The sequence below is a fragment of the Bombina bombina genome, chromosome 4 (genome assembly GCF_027579735.1).
Source record: "Bombina bombina isolate aBomBom1 chromosome 4, aBomBom1.pri, whole genome shotgun sequence".
In the NCBI taxonomy this organism is placed as follows: Eukaryota; Metazoa; Chordata; class Amphibia; order Anura; family Bombinatoridae; genus Bombina; species Bombina bombina.
Genome location: NC_069502.1, coordinates 970,029,872 through 970,046,214, shown reverse-complemented (window position 1 = coordinate 970,046,214; position 16,343 = coordinate 970,029,872). Strand labels below are relative to the sequence as shown.

The 16,343-nt window shown below is 37.0% G+C and overlaps 1 protein-coding gene across 1 annotated transcript in view; it reads right to left on the bottom strand.

Annotated features, from left to right (window-relative positions):
* Window positions 1–5,950, bottom strand: part of RIN2 (Ras and Rab interactor 2) — a 330,034-nt gene extending 324,084 nt beyond the window's left edge. Inside the window, exon 1 of the mRNA XM_053712006.1 lies at window positions 5,813–5,950. The gene's annotated coding sequence lies outside the window, so the exon portion shown is untranslated. The remainder of the gene's footprint in view (window positions 1–5,812) is intronic.
* Window positions 5,951–16,343: the final 10,393 nt, after the last annotated feature.

The following is a 16,343-nucleotide window of genomic DNA, read 5'->3' as shown; positions in this document are numbered from 1 at the left end:
CCTTTTATTTTAGTACTGGCAGACTTTCTGCCAGTACTTAAGATGGTGGGGACAATTGTGGGGTGGGGGAGGTAAGAGAGCTGTTTGGGAGGGATCTGGAGGGGGTGATGTGTCAGGTGGGAGGCTGATCTCTACACTAAAGCTAAAATTAACCCTGCAAGCTACCTAATTAACCCCTTCACTGCTAGCCATAATACACGTGTGATGCGCAGCGGCATTTAGCGGCCTTCTAAATACCAAAAAGCAACGCCAAAGCCATATATGTCTGCTATTTCTGAATAAAGGGGATCACAGAGAAGCATTTACAACCATTTATGCCATAATTACACAAGCTGTTTGTAAATGATTTCAGTGAGAAAGCTAAAATTTGGAAAAATTTTACGTTTTTTTTAATTTTATCGCATATGGCGGTGAAATGGTGGTATGAAATATACCAAAATGGGCCTAGATCAATACTTTGGGTTGTCTACTACATTACACTAAAGCTAAAATTACCCCAAAAAGCCCCCTACATGCTCCCTAATTAACCCCTTCACTGCTGGGCATAATACACGTGTGGTGCGCAATGGCAATTTGCGGCCTTCTAATTACTAAAAAGCAACTCCAAAGCCATATATGTCTGCTATTTCTGAACAAAGGGGATCCCAGAGAAAAAATTACAACCATTTGTGCCATAATTGAACAAGCTGTTTGTAAATAATTTCAGTGAGAAACCTAAAGTTTGTAAAGAAAAAAATGTGAAAAAGTGAACTTTTTTTTTTATTTGATCGCATTTGGCGGTGAAATGGTGGCATGAAATTTACCAAAATTGGCCTAGATCAATACTTTGGGATGTCTACTAAAAAAAAAATATATACATGTCAATGGATATTCAGGGATTCCTGAAAGATATTAGTGTTCTAATGTAACTAGCGCTAATTTAAAAAAAAAAAGTGGTTTGGAAATAGCAAAGTGCTACTTGTATTTATGGCCCTATAACTTGCAAAAAAGCAAAGAACATGTAAACATTGGGTATTTCTAAACTCAGGACAAAATTTAGAAACTATTTAGCATGGGTGTTTTTGGTGGTTTTAGATATGTAACAGATTTTGGGGGTCAAAGTTAGAAAAAGTGTGTTTTTTTTCAATTTTTTCCTCATATTTTATAATTTTTTTATAGTAAATTATAAGATATGATGAAAATAATGGTATCTTTAGAAAGTCCATTTAATGGCGAGAAAAACGGCATATAATATGTGTGGGTACAGTAAAAGAGTAAGAGGAAAATTACAGCTAAACTCAAATACCGCAAAAATGTAAAAATAGCCTTGGTCCCAAACGGACAGAAAATGGAAAAGTGCTGTGGTCATTAAGGGGTTAATAATGCCTCAAAATAATACAGTTCTGAAATTCTTATATTCAGGAAATCAGATATGAAAAGAATTTTCAAGGTCACAGTTGTCAAAATATTTCTTAACCTACATTTAACTTTTACAAGCTGAATTATTTTTTGGAGAAGATTTGTATTTTAAGTCATTGGAAGTAACCCCCATAAAAATGTTTTAACTACTACCAGAATAACTGTAATGACTATTTTACTTATGGTTTATCTAACCCATCAAGATTACACACATAGTTTAGATAAGAGCATAAACCCATTCACATCTGTCCCTAATTACCCACAGCAAATGAGACCAGGAACATGTGCATATCCCTGAACTGCTCTTTATTTGCAAAACCTTGAGTATTTTGCATTTGTTTTGTACACAGATGCTTTAACATATCATGCTTAATTGCTGATATTATCACAATATATTTTTAAAACGCTACCAAATTCCATAAGTCTGATCTATGGTAAAAAAATAAATAAAATACAAACACACAAAAAAAGACTAAACAAACCCTATACAAGAAGAGAAAGAGCGTGATCCAAAGAGCTTGCAATCTAGAGAACATGCTATACATACATAACAAATACTTAAAGTGAAGGTCAATTTTGATGAATTAGTGCCCGGTTTTTAATAAACCTATTAAAAACAAGGGCATTTTAATTCATCAAAATTGACATTTCACTGTTTTCTTCAAAAACTTTACCTTTTAATCCTGAATGCCGCTCCAGCTATTCCCCTGGCCGTTGGAAGCCTCTGCAGACGTCAGAAATGATAAATCAGGCTTCCTCCAATCACAGCTTCCTCCCCGGGGGAATCTTGGCCTGATGCAACGCTGTGATTGGAGGAAGCCGGATTCGTCATTTTGGACCCGCGAAGACGGCTTGCGACGGGCGGAGGAAGTGCTGGAGCAGCTGCCAGGATTAAAAGGTAAGTTTTTGAAGAAAACAGTGAAATGTCAATTTTGATGAATTACAGTGCCCTTGTTTTTAATAGGTTTATTAAAAACCGGGCACTAATCCATCAAAATTGACCTTTACTTTAAAGGGACACTAAACCCAAATTTTTTCTTTACTGATTCAGATAGAACATGCAATTTTAAGCACATTTGAAATGTACTACTATTATCAATTTTTATTCATTTTCTGTATATATTTGGGGCAAATTTGGTAAATTTGAGTACGTACAGGCTAAATATATTATTATAATGTCATTTTATTGTGAGAAATTATGTTTACATTATACTCGCCCTAATGCCAATGAAGCACACAAATATTCACATGAGTATTTACCAGCCCTCCATATAAACAAGTTTGAGCTCCCCTGATATATTATATTTTATTATATAAGATGTGGCTTGCCCTAATGGCTAGAACAATCTGCTTAAATGGACAATAAAGTCAAAATTAAACAGTTTAAATGGACAAGAAACCCCCAAATTTTCTTTCATGATTTGGATAGAACATACAATTTAAAAAAAACAACTTTCCAATTTACTTCTACTATCAAATGTGCTTCATTCTCTTGTAATCCTTTGCTGAAGGAGCAGCATTGCACTACTGGTAGCTAACTGAACACATCTAGTTAGCCAATTACAAGAAACAAGTGAGTGCAGGCACCAATCAGCAGCTAGAACCCACTAGTGTGGGATATGCGTGTATTATTTTTCAACAAGGGATACCAAGAGAAGGAAGCACATTTGAAAATAGAAGTTAATTTAAAAGCGTCTTAAAATTACATGATCTGTCTGGATAATGCAAGATTTATTTTGACTTTCCAATCCCGTAAACTTTATTCAGGAGTGTGCCCGTAGCTTTAACATTCTATGGCAGCAGTGTTTGCAACTATGTATAACAAGAAACCTCACAAACTTGATAACAGAAGTAACAATGCATTGCAGCTCCTGAGTTAATTTTATGTATGTGTTTAACCATTTGCAGGGGGGTTATACAGTAATAAACTGCATTAACACATTACAGCATTATAGCACTGCATAATCACATCCCTTTAAATGTGAGTCTGGTTTAATATTTTATTATGATCACCAGACTAGTACAGTACTGAAATCCTCCACATTCCAGCATATAGTTTTTATTACTCTCGCTCAAGATCAAGCTAACAAAATGCACAGTGATCCTACGCTAACCTGCTGTGACTGTGACCTATAAAATATCCCTTACAATTAGTGAGTGAATCACAGGTCGACTTACTCAAATCATATCAATGGTATTGTGTGGCTTTTATTCATGACCAGACAAGATCTCTTATTCAGAAGCAAGCTCCATTTGTCAAGAACTCAACATCTGAAACATGCATCCTTTTTTTATCTCCATGGTTCATGCCATTTCCACCTGCACAGGACTTTGATGTGTCTCACAAGCATTATTGAAGCAATTTGAGTGGATTAAATGCTCCTTTAACAGATTGCCACTTAGCCCAATATATTTATTCTTATAGAGAAAATATAATCAAATATATGACAGACATAATAATGTAAGTCTTATCAGATATGCTCCATGTGTCTGTGTACAGTAAAAGCTCGCTCTGAAACACTGATACTAGATGAATAATTTAATTTTGTCTGAAATGTCCCTTTAAGAGATTTTCATCCTTTCAAAGGTCCAATCAGCAGAATTTCATAATAAAAATAGCATAATAAAAAAAAAAGATAATAGCCAGAATTTTAAATGAGCAGTAGATTTTTTTTTCTAACAATTTTCAAAATAAATTTAATTTGCTGGACCACTGTATCATCTGACAGTCATCAGCCAATCACAAACTCATATACATAGAAATTCAAAACGTTTAAAATTGCATGCCTCTAAGTTTGAAGAATAAATCTAGATTTTGGCTTTACTATCTCTTTAAAGGGGACATAAAACCCAATTTGTTTCTTTCATGATTCAGACAGAGCATGCAATTTTCTAATGTTTTGCTATTATCAATTTGTCTTCGTTCTATTGGTATCTTTATTTGAAAAGCAGGAATGTAAGCTTAGGATTCAGCCCATTTTTGGTTCCGCATCTGGGTAGCACTTGCTGATTGGTGGCTAATGTATCCACCAATCAACAAGCGCTACCCAGGTGCTGAACCAAAAATGGGCTGGCTTGTAAGCTTACATTCATGCTTTTTCGAATAAAGATGCATAGAATGAACAAAGAAAAATTCATAATAGGAGTAAATTAGAAAGTTGCATAAAATGACACGCTCTGTCTGAATCATTAAAGAAAACATGTGGGTTTCATATCCCTTTAAAGGGACACTGAACCCAAATGTTTTCTTTCGTGATTCAGATAGAGCATGAAATTTTAAGCAGCTTTCTAATTTACTCCTATTATCAAATTTTCTTCATTCTCTTGGTATCTTTATTTGAAATGCAAGAATGTAACTTTAAATGCCGACCCATTTTTGGTGAACAACCTGAGTTGTCCTTGCTGATTGGTGGATAAATTCAGCCACCAATTAAAAAAAAAGTGCTGTCCAAAGGCCTGAACCAAAAAAAGCTTAGATGCCTTCTTTTTCAAATAAAGATAACAAGAGAACAAAGAAAAGTTGATAATAGGAGTAAATTAGAAAGTTGCTTAAAATTGCATGCTCTATCTGAATCACACAAATAAATTTGGGTTCAGTGTCCCTTTAAGTCCATCTGAAAATTGAATTTTATATATATATATATATATATATATATATATATATATATATATATATATATATATATATATATATATATACACCCTAGACAGATAACAAGAATATTAAAAAATGTTAATCACATTTCATTGCAAATAAAAAAAAAAATAGATCAATAGCAAATAGTGCAACTCAATGCATCACTTTCAGCACCATCCATCTATGACTTCAACAGCCACAAGCAGGCACCAGAAAATGACTTACCAGACTGTATGCTTCACAAAATCTTTGGGATATACAAGTTAAAAAAAAAACACATTATACAGAGTCACTGTGTATTGAGACAAAAAGAGCAAAGTAACCAAACCCCTGTTGTGCAATGTGCATATACATAATGCAGCCAGATCATAGGACAAGTCAGCAATGCATATATAATACAATTAATTTACACAAGGTGATATTGCTGAGATTGACATTCATATGCCTAATGTGATAAATGTATTTCTTAATCTACAATGTGACATTTAAGAATGACATCTATATCTATAGTCCCAGTAAATAAAGTAGGTGTTTGAACCGAGTTTTATGTATGCATACAAAGTGATTTTCATCAATAAATTATCATACACAAGTGCTATGAATGTTATGTTTGGTTACACTGTCTATCCTTATCTTTAAAAGATTTAGCAAATAAATATACCCTGGACCCCTCAGATCCATTCAGTAATATCTGGTGAATGGAGCTGTTCATACAATGCCTATAGCAGCAAGTGATTTTTGGGAAGACGTTTGCAGCATCTATTCACTGTATCTTACCTTGCACTGACACCAAGCTGGTCACTTTATATGAGAGGCACTTGTCCTTGTCCTGTTAGTGACCCCTCGGTGCACTGTCCCCCTGCAGATTGGGGTTTCCCTGTCCCCCAGGATTGATTCCTGCTCTCTAACACTGACTGAACACACTCTGCTCCCAGGACGCATGTGTGCACCTCCCTCCTCCTCCTGTTCCCTCCCTCCCCGCATCACTGACTCCTCTCGCACCCCCCCAGGCACAATGACAACAATAAGGGACAGGGTATTCTCCTCTGAAAGCAAACTTTGCCCTTTCTTTAGCTTTCCCGTCACGTGTTATGGGCTCTATTATTTCTTTTCTTCCTGGAAGTGATGTAGCCTCAGCTTGGCTAGTCCTAGTGGGGATGGGCTACTTTGTAAAGTGTTCTGGCTACAGAAGTGCTGCACTATTACTTTACATTTTTTTCTTTTTGGGACCTATATATGTACGTAGTTGTAGTCTTTAAACACGTCATTGTATTTTGCCTAAGTAGCTGGTGTCGTATGTTGCAGGCTAATAATAAAACAAACAAGTACTATCACACGAAACAGATTGACTAAATTACTACATTATATATATTTTTCTCCGCGTTGTATACATACCAGTAGTGTTTTTGTTTAGTCTTTTTTAGGAACGTTTAATCTGTACTATATAGAATGTAGCAGACAGACAACATCTCTCACACAGCTGTACCTATACGCACTATATTGTAACAAGCTGCAACTTGCACGCCCCTTCACTGTAAGAATTAGAACACATAATTTGGCACATTCTAATCTAATATGAAAATTGTCAGCTGCAATATTATTTAAAACATGACCAGATGCAATTAGTAAGTGCAGGTATTGTATACCTGCCTGTGTTATCCAACCATACAACAGAGTATACCTGCATAATCAACAAGTACATAATCAAAAGACAACAACAAAGTAGCACTTTTAAATAAGCAGTAGCTATTTTTTATTTTTTTCTGAGGAATGCAAACATTTCCTTCAGTTTGCTGGCGGTTACCGTGTATCACGTGACAACCATCTGCCACTCACAGGGGTAGATTTATGTAGGGTCGAGTGGACATGATTTGCTGTAGCAAATCATATCCGTTTCGACTTCACTAAATGCTGAAGCTGTCTGCATTTATCATTTATGCATTTATCTAGTGAAATACTTGTGCAATGCCGTCCCTTGCTCACCGATGGCCAATCGGCCACTAGCAGGGGGTGTCAATAATCTGGTGTTCTGCTAATGAGCATGCGTGCCAGCGTCATCACATACCTGGCCGCATACGTCACTGCTAAAATATTTATTACTGTGAAATTCATTAACCCTTTATAGAGCGCATGCGTGTGACTCATGGAAATCTGTTTCTTAGGCTCCTCTGCAATATTCGGAACTCCGCCCCCCACTGCAACTACTCCCATTACTATTACTACTGTAAAGCTGAGTCTCCGTGCATGAGAAACAGCCCGCCACTCGGCTATAGCCACAGCTTTTCCCAGGCTCCGTTCAATGTCATTATCTTTCATAATCTTTCATAAGATAATGACATTGAACGGAGCCTGTGAAAAGCGGCATTGGATCATCAGAAGCAGTGGCTATAGCCGAGGGGCGGGGGGGGGTGCTGTTTCTCATGTATGGAGACTCAGCTTTACAGTAGTAATAGTAATGGGAGTAGTTGCAGTGGGGGGCGGAGTTCCAAATATTGCAGAGGATCCTAACAAACAGATTTCCATGAGCGCACCATTTGTGATACAAAATCACACGCATGCGCTCTATAAAGGGTTCCTAAATTTCACAGCCATAAATATTTTAGCAGTGACGTATGCGGCCAGGTATGTGATGACACTGGCACGCATGCGCATTAGGTAAAAAATGTGTGAATCAGCTGATGAAACGTCACAGGAAGTGACATGGTTCGCTCTTTTACAAAGTTTGGCCTCTTACCAGAACACTTAAAATGTCATGCTCTATCTGAATCACAAAAGAAAATTCTTGGGTACAGTGTCCCTTTAAGGAGCAGCAGTCTTATGACCGTTGGTTCTTAACTTCCGTTTATGGCGGACCAGAAATGATCGGGGTCGGAAGCAGCATGCGCTGCTTGTTAAATCTACCCCACAGACTTAAATAGGTATACACTGTGAACTTTTGCAATGCCCAATCGCATATAAGTTTGATAATGGAAGTAAATTGAATGCTCTAGGTAAAACTACATGCTTGCCTGCTTGTTTGAATCACTAAAGTTTAATGTTGGCTTTAATGTCCCCCTTGTAACCTATTACTGTGACTCAACACGCTAAACCAATATCTCAAAATGCACTGGACCTCAGCCACCACAAATGACCCCTATACATTTGGACATCCACCAGAATATTATCTAATTGTATCTCTATTGTAACCCTTTATTCTTCAACCTCATTAACCACTTCCCCTCTAGATCCCACAGCCCCCAATCTAATTAAATTCAACCTCAACTCCTTTACTTGCATCTATTCTGTCTAACATTAAGATATTACATACTAACCCCTCCAAACTTAATTAAAGGGAAATGAAACCCAACATTTTTCTTTCATGATTCAGATAGAGAATACAATTTCAAACAACTTTCCAATTTACTTCTATTATTTAATTTGCTTCTTTCTCTTGTTATCCTTTACTGAAATGTTTATCTAGGAAAGTTCATGTGCAGCAGAGAACCTAGGTTCTCGCTGTTGATTAGTGGCTGCATATATAAACTGATTGTCATTGGCTCACCATGTGTTCAGTTAGCAACCAGTAGTGCACGGCTGCTCCTTCAACAAACGATACCAAAAGAACAAAACAGATAAGATAATAGAAGTACATTAGAAAGTTGTTTAAAATTGCATTCTCTTTCTGAATCGTGAAATAATTTTTTGGGGTTTCATGTCCCTTTAAGCTCTCAGTCTTATTTCGTACATGAAAACTAAACTTTTTCTTTCACTATTCAGATACAACATACCATTTTAAACAATTTCCAATTTACTTATATTATTCAATTTGCTTCATTCTCTTGGTTTCCTTAGTTGAAGGAGTAGCCATGCACTACTGGGAGCAATAAAAAGTTCTTTATTTAAAATCAAGTGACGCGTTTCTCAGCCACCACAGGGCTGTTTCATCAGGCTATAAAACAATGTTGCAAACACTTGCTACATATAAAGGAAAAAGCCAAAAGGGGCTTGGTCCTGAGGAGCAATTAATTAACCATTAGAGTGTTAACACCTGTATTGGTAATCAGTTGGTATAGCAACCTCTATAAACATAAATAATTTCTAGTGATCTGAATGTTATATATGACTGAATTGTATTAATGCTGTCAAATGTTTTTATTTCTGTCTGTGAGGGTTTATGTTTATAGAGGTTGCTATACCAACTGATTACCAATACAGGTGTTAACACTCTAATGGTTAATTAATTGCTCCTCAGGACCAAGCCCCTTTTGGCTTTATCCTTTATATGTAGCAAGTGTTTGTAACATTGTTTTATAGCCTGATGAAACAGCCCTGTGGTGGCTGAGAAACGCGTCGCTTGATTTTAAATAAAGAACTTTTTATTATACACTTGCTACTATTCTTGTCCTAATTTGTGGGGGCAGAATATTTCCTTTGCTGGACTTTTATATTCAAGTTGGGATCACCTTTATCCTGCTGGCTGGAATCCGCAGTCCACTGGGCGGCTGAGAGGTCCCAGTAACGCTGATATTGCACCTGGTGGTGCTTCGCCTTTTGCCATCCTAAGGATCATCTGGTTTCGGATCTCTAGCTGGTGGTGACGTGAGCTGGACCACGTTTATAGTTCCAGTCTGCTACAATAGCACCATAAGGGTGCGCCTCACTTGTGAGTATATTCTATCTTGTTGGTCCTGTGTGCTCTGGTGTTTTGACGTTACTAGGCCATGCTTGGCGCCTCTGTTCCTCTTCTTTTTTCAGACCACGTTATAACAGGATGACTGTCCTATGACAGAGAGCTGCCTTTATCCTTGTTTTTTTCAAGATCTGTTGTGGACTTTTTGTGATATCTGCATACACTCATATGCCCATTTCCACTCATTCGGGTTTGATTTTTTGATTGTATAAATTGTGTCATTGTTAACAGCCTTAGCTTTACTTATATGTTTTGTTGCTGTAGGTGTTATAAACTAGATAGCGCCCCCTTAGAGTGTGGTGTGTACCGTGTACACACTACCCTCTCTACTTCTTGTTTTGACTGCACACATATGCCTCATCTGGCTAACACAGCTAACTCCCAGTAGTGCATTGGTGCTTCTTTAACAAAGGATATCAAGATAATGATGCAAATTAGATAATAGAACTTAATTGGAAAATGTTTAAAATTGTTTTCTCTATCTGAATAATGAAAGGAAAAAAAGTGGTTTTATGTCTCTAAGACAAATAATTGCAATATGTAATATGTATTATTCATCATTTTAAAATTATTTAACCTTTTTTTTTTAAGCTCAATTATCAAGGGGCAGTGGTATCTACCAGAAGGCAAATGAGTAGCTTAACCTTTGAAGTGCTTTCTAGGATACACCTACAATAGCTCCAGTCGGTTTCTTGCCCATGCTAAGCACATGACTTTTGCTGCAAAATCAAGTGACCGTAGAACTTATGTTTGTAATGTCAGCTCTCTCATCTAACTAAAAGCAGTGGCTACACTAAAAATTTCTAAATGTGCTCATTTTGCAATAAAACAAGTAAGTTGTTTCCTTTTTTAACACAATCTGTTTCTTTTTATGTTTACTTTGATTTAACATTTTTTTTTTAAACTAGGAGCACTGTTTCATATCTCTTTAAATGATTAATTTCCCACATATATCAGCCTGCCATATTTGTAGCACTTGCCCACACATTCAATTTTGGTGCACTTTTCATAAAGTAAGCTTCTGTTTGCGGCTAGTACTCTCAGTTGATATATGCTCCTTTTCAGTGGTTTATAGACGGTTCCAAAACATAGCAAATATCTTTGTATCTATGTACTTTTTACTGTCAAGCCCTTGTAAGACAGTGACTAAGAGTCACCCCCACCTGAAAACAATTTCTTGACATCTCAGAATATAAATGGCAAGATTTAAAGTGAATGTAAACTTGAGCGTACTCGCTCAAGTCATAGGATAGAATTAAAAAAATTAGTGAGACTTTCATTCATCAAATTGGTAATATATCCTGATCTTCTTTGATTTTTACCTTTTAATGCTATAACGATAAGCGCCGTTCCGCCGCCCGCCATAGTCCTCAATTGATTGACAGATGACGAATCTGCAATCCACTAATCGTTGTTTCCCCACCGGGCCGTGATGTTTGTGCAAAGGGACTGAATGCTCTGGGGAGGAAACAATGATTAGTGGATTGCAGATTCGTCATCTGTCAATCAATTGAGGTCAATGGCGGGCGGAGGAACCGCGCTTATCGTTATAGCATTAAAAGGTAAAATTCTCAGAAGATCAGGATATATTACCAATTTGATGAATGAAAGTCTCATTCATTTTTTTAATTCTATCCTATGACTTGAGCGAGTACTCTCAAGTTTACATTCACTTTAAGTAAGTAAGACGGACAGGGGTGTACATCTTCACCCTGTTATGTCCAGGGAATATTAGTAGTCTTCTTTATCCCAGCGTCAGGTGGAATGATAAAGGAAAATCTCAGGACAAGGAGGAAAGGAATGAGGAAAGCCCAGAGGAAGTTCACTAAGCAAATAGGTACAGCAGCAGGAAGACAGTCTAAGCTTTCAAGGTAAAAACAAGAAGTAGAGAAAAGATGGACAAAGGCAGAGCACTCAAAAGACTCTATATTTCTACCATGTAGGAAAAGGTATAATGGTGCAGGAAGAGCCGCAAAGGGGGGTAAACATATTAAAACTAGTTAGTTAGCCCTCTTGGCGGCTCTTCCTGCACCATTATACCTTTTCCTACATGGTAGAAATATAGAGTCTTTTGAGTGCTCTGCCTTTGTCCACCTTTTCTCTACTTCTTGTTTTTCTCATGATTACTGGACATTGAGCACCCCCCTACATTTAATGATAGTTATATGGGTTATTTAACCCTTTCTTTGCTACTTTGAGATTTCTCTCTTAATGTAGCATACTACAATTGTTTCGGGCTATTCGTTTAGTTTGATTTCTTACCCATATTATTATTCTTTCTCTAAGCTTTCAAGGTACCTGGGGTAAGGCAAAAGAGAGGGTCACAAGGCAAATCAGGATTCAACAACAGGTAGACAATCCAATCTTTTAAAGTACCAGAGAGCAAGGCAAAAGAGAAAGGTCACAAGGCAAAGAAGTATTCAGCTACAGGTAGACAATACAATCTTTTAAAGTACCAGAGGGCAAGGCAAAAGAAAAGGACACAAGGCAAAGAAGTATTCAGCAACAGGTAGGCAATCCAATCTTTTAAAGTACCAGAGGGCAAGGCAAAAGAGAAGGACACAAGGCAAAGCAGGATTCAGCAACAGGTAGACAATCCACTCTTTTAATGTACCAGAGGGCAAGGCAAAAGAGAAAGGTCACAAGGCAAAGCAGGATTCAGCAACAGGTAGACAATCCAATCTTTTAATGTACCAGAGGGCAAGGCAAAAGAGAAAGGTCACAAGGCAAAGCAGGATTCAGCAACAGGTAGAAAATCAAATCTTTGAAAGTACCGGAGGGCAGGGCAAAAGAGTAAGTAAGTAGACTCAGCAGCAGTAGATAATCCAATAATCAAAAGACAAACGCACCCTAGTTATCACAAGGTAAACTTATACTTGGGCAAGGAAGTCAGAGAGAGAGTGCAATAAAAAGGTGCCAGTTTGCGCTAAAAGCGGTGCAAATGTGCGCACAGCATGGTTGCCAAGATATGCTCCAAGTGATGTTAGAGATGCACCAAAAAAGGCGCAGCGCACAGCAATGACTTCAGTAACATCATAATTGCACCAATGGCGCACGCAATACAGTAAGCGACCATAGCAATGACAGGTGTTCTAGCAACGTCCAGGTATGTGACACACCCCTGTCCACCCGGCGTTGCATCTAGCGGGAAGCAATACACTGCCCACATTTACCATTGCACACTACGGCCATCAATCTCCCGGTCGGAAAAGTCTGGGGGGATTGATGTACACCACATAACATGACCGCTGCTTCCTAAATCCTCGGTACAGGTTCGCTTATGCGAACATGCAGCCTCCTTCGCTCCAACTCCTTGATAAATGGGGCTCATAATCAAACAGAAAAATAAAAGTGATCTTCATCATTGGATCTAGTAAGCAAATCATTTTTAGCTAGGTTTTGGTTAATCTGATTCTGACTGTGCCTTTTGATTTATTAGTAACATTATCTTGTACAATTTAATAAAAACATATAAGTAACAAATAATGGTCTATCTCTCCCCCAAATTTGAAGTTTAGTACTGTTGTTTGGGCTTTAGATCTGACTGATTGGCTTTTCAACTATAGATAAAAAGAGAACAAATAACATTTACTAAAAGTTGAAAATTGAAGTCTATTAAATTTGTTTGCTATTTCTGAATAGGGAAAGTTCAAATTTAATTTTGCTTTCTGTACCTTTAAACTATGGGCATAATACATATACTGCTAATCTAAGATTAAATAGTAATTTCAAATTCATTGATATATTGATAAATTATAAGCTCTTAAATATTGTTTATACACATATAACTAGACACGTAGATTAGCAGCTCTACTTATGCAGAAGTCACTTGATTAGTGCATTCTACAATTTGGTTATAATGTACATTGTTTTTATGCAGTCTTCCAGTAGATAATTACAATTTAGATTGGTGTCACTAATTTCATTATATATTTTTAACGAATACTATAAAATACACGGAAACCAATACTTTTTTTCTTTGCTTTCTATTAGTTTCATTTTAATAGTTAGTTTAAAGAGTCAGTAAAATTGAGAAAGGATACAAATCCAGTTCAATATATTCTCCATACAACATATAAGACAAAGCAGCCCATGTTATTGGCATAGGTACAGATATCTGCAATATTAATGTCCAAAAATATGTTTGACTCATGCATGGGCAGTTTAAACAGATGTCGCTTTGGCACAGAAGAGCTAATTTCTTAGCCAAAATATGACAAAATTCTGTTCTTCTGGCATCAGTTGTCAAAGTGTCTGTGAACTGTAAAATCTAGGCATGGCCAACTATTATATACAGAAAAGTTTCTTTTTGTGGCCTTCTAATACTCAAAACTAAAGCCGAGTAGCAAAGGCATTTTGGCTACACAGTGAAGTTTGCATAAAAATCCCTCACATCTGTACTTCTGGAGTGATATCTCTTTAAACTTCATAAATTGTGCAGTCACCAATCAGCAAATAGCACCTAGCTATGCTTTTCAACAAAGGATGCCTAAATAATGAAGCAAATTAGATAATAGAAGTAAATTGGAAAGCTGTTTAAAATGGTATGTTCTTTCCCTTGCTCTTAAAGAGGAAGGACTTAATTATTTTTAATTCTCAATTGAGATGTTTTATATGGCAAAATAGGAAGTCTACAATTTCATTTTCAAAACTTTTTCTTCCAGTAAGATATGGAGGTCTGGCTTTACCTGATCTCAGGGCTACGTTTTCTTAGCTCGTATAGTGGCTGACTGGTTATTCTCAAGGGACTATGTTACAAATAATGATCTTGAAAAAAGTATAACAAATCCTTTTTCTCTCGTCTCACTTATCCATTCTGGTACCACTTTTATAACATCCGAAACAAAAAAACTGAGATCTTTTTATAATCCAATTTTAGCATGGAAAAAGATTTGTAACATGTTAGCTATAGAACATCGTGTATCGAGATATATTACATTCCTGGGGAACCCTCAGTTCCAAGTAGGACTATCTTCAACACTTTTCTCAAAATGGAAGTCTGAAGGTTTCTCCAATGTACATCAGATACTAGATATGGAGAAAAGCTGTGTTAAATCATTCGACTCTCTTAGAATTTAATCTCCCACATAGAAACTTTTTTGCGTATCTCCAGGCAAGATGCTATGCGCTGAAACTCACAAATGACTATGGTTGGAATTGGTCCCTGGGGAACATCGAGAATTGGTTTATTTTAGTCAAAAATGGATATATGTCAATTACTCCTTGTTATACAATCTTGGTTTCTGATAGAAGCACAGTTAATCTTGATAAAATTTGTATCAAGTGGGCTGCATTGTTAACTCAAGAACTGGACCCCAAGCTACCTCATCTTTCAATTCAAGAAGCTATTCGAGTAACCCTCTCCTCTACCTGGAGGGAGTCCCATTTGAAGCTACTCCACATGACTTACTTTACCCCAGAAAAGGGATCTAACTGTGGAAACATTAACTTTAGTGCCTGTCCCAAGTGCTTTTTCCATTCAGCGAACCTTCTGCACATAATATGGACCTGCCCAAAAATTAGAAATGTCTGGCTGTAGAAAGAAATAAGATAACAGACAAAGTTCGTGAGAACTGCACGTTGTAATTAAGCCACTGATTTTCTTAGTATGCAATCCAGTTTTACATATACAGTAATAAACTAGCGTGTCGCTTTGTTTTATTAATAGGTAAAGTAAAGTAAAAAATGGAGCTTTTAGACAGTGGAAAGTAACAGACCTCTGTGTCTAGGCCGAGAGGATAATGTGCTGCTGTCGGCAAATTATGGCAGTGATAGAGTTCAATCTTGTTATGGTTCTTCAGTAAGAACTACAAACATGTGAATACAACAGGTATAGTCTCACCGCTATTGCCGCACTCCGTCACGCCCCTCAGGCCGTCCCAATACCAGGTATGGATTCACTCCTCCGACATCCAAACATACAATTAAATGAACAAATAGGGTTACCTGTATTGAAACTGATTGTAGCCGCAGGCCTTGGTGCAGGTAAAAAACTTCTTTATTTAGGTAGATTAAACATTCACAGGGTGAAACAGACTCAGGGGTACATTGAGCACAAACGTCCGACGCGTTTCCTGCCCGGAAGCACTTCGTCAGGGACTTACACAAGTTAGAGTACAAACAGCTTAAAAATGCTTACTTGCTTACGTAACAAAATTAGCACCTGCTCATTATGGTTAGAGACACGGCTGCTGCCGTCTGTGGGAACTTGCCACCGCTGGGTCCTAAGAAACCCTTTTTAAGAAAAAACAACGGGATTATCATTATGTCTACAGTGACACATGTATATATATCTTGTATCAATATTAGTAAACAGCACAGAGGACACAATGAAACGCCGCAAACTCGAAACATATTGGAATGGCTTTTTCCAAAGACGGCAGCAAGGTTAGAACAAGAATCGTTCTGCAACCAATTCGTATGAGCATGTGCTAAGAGGACATAAAATAATTTTCAAACTGCAAATTCTAAAAAAATAACAATGTTATTAATACAATGTACTGCGAACTCGCAGAGGATTCTAACTGAGACATTTCTACAGGTCTCTTATATAGGTTTAAGATGTTAAATTGTTCATCTCTGAATTGTCTTTGTAAAGATGTATGCGTATTTTACGTTAAAGGGAGAATTTGAAGACCT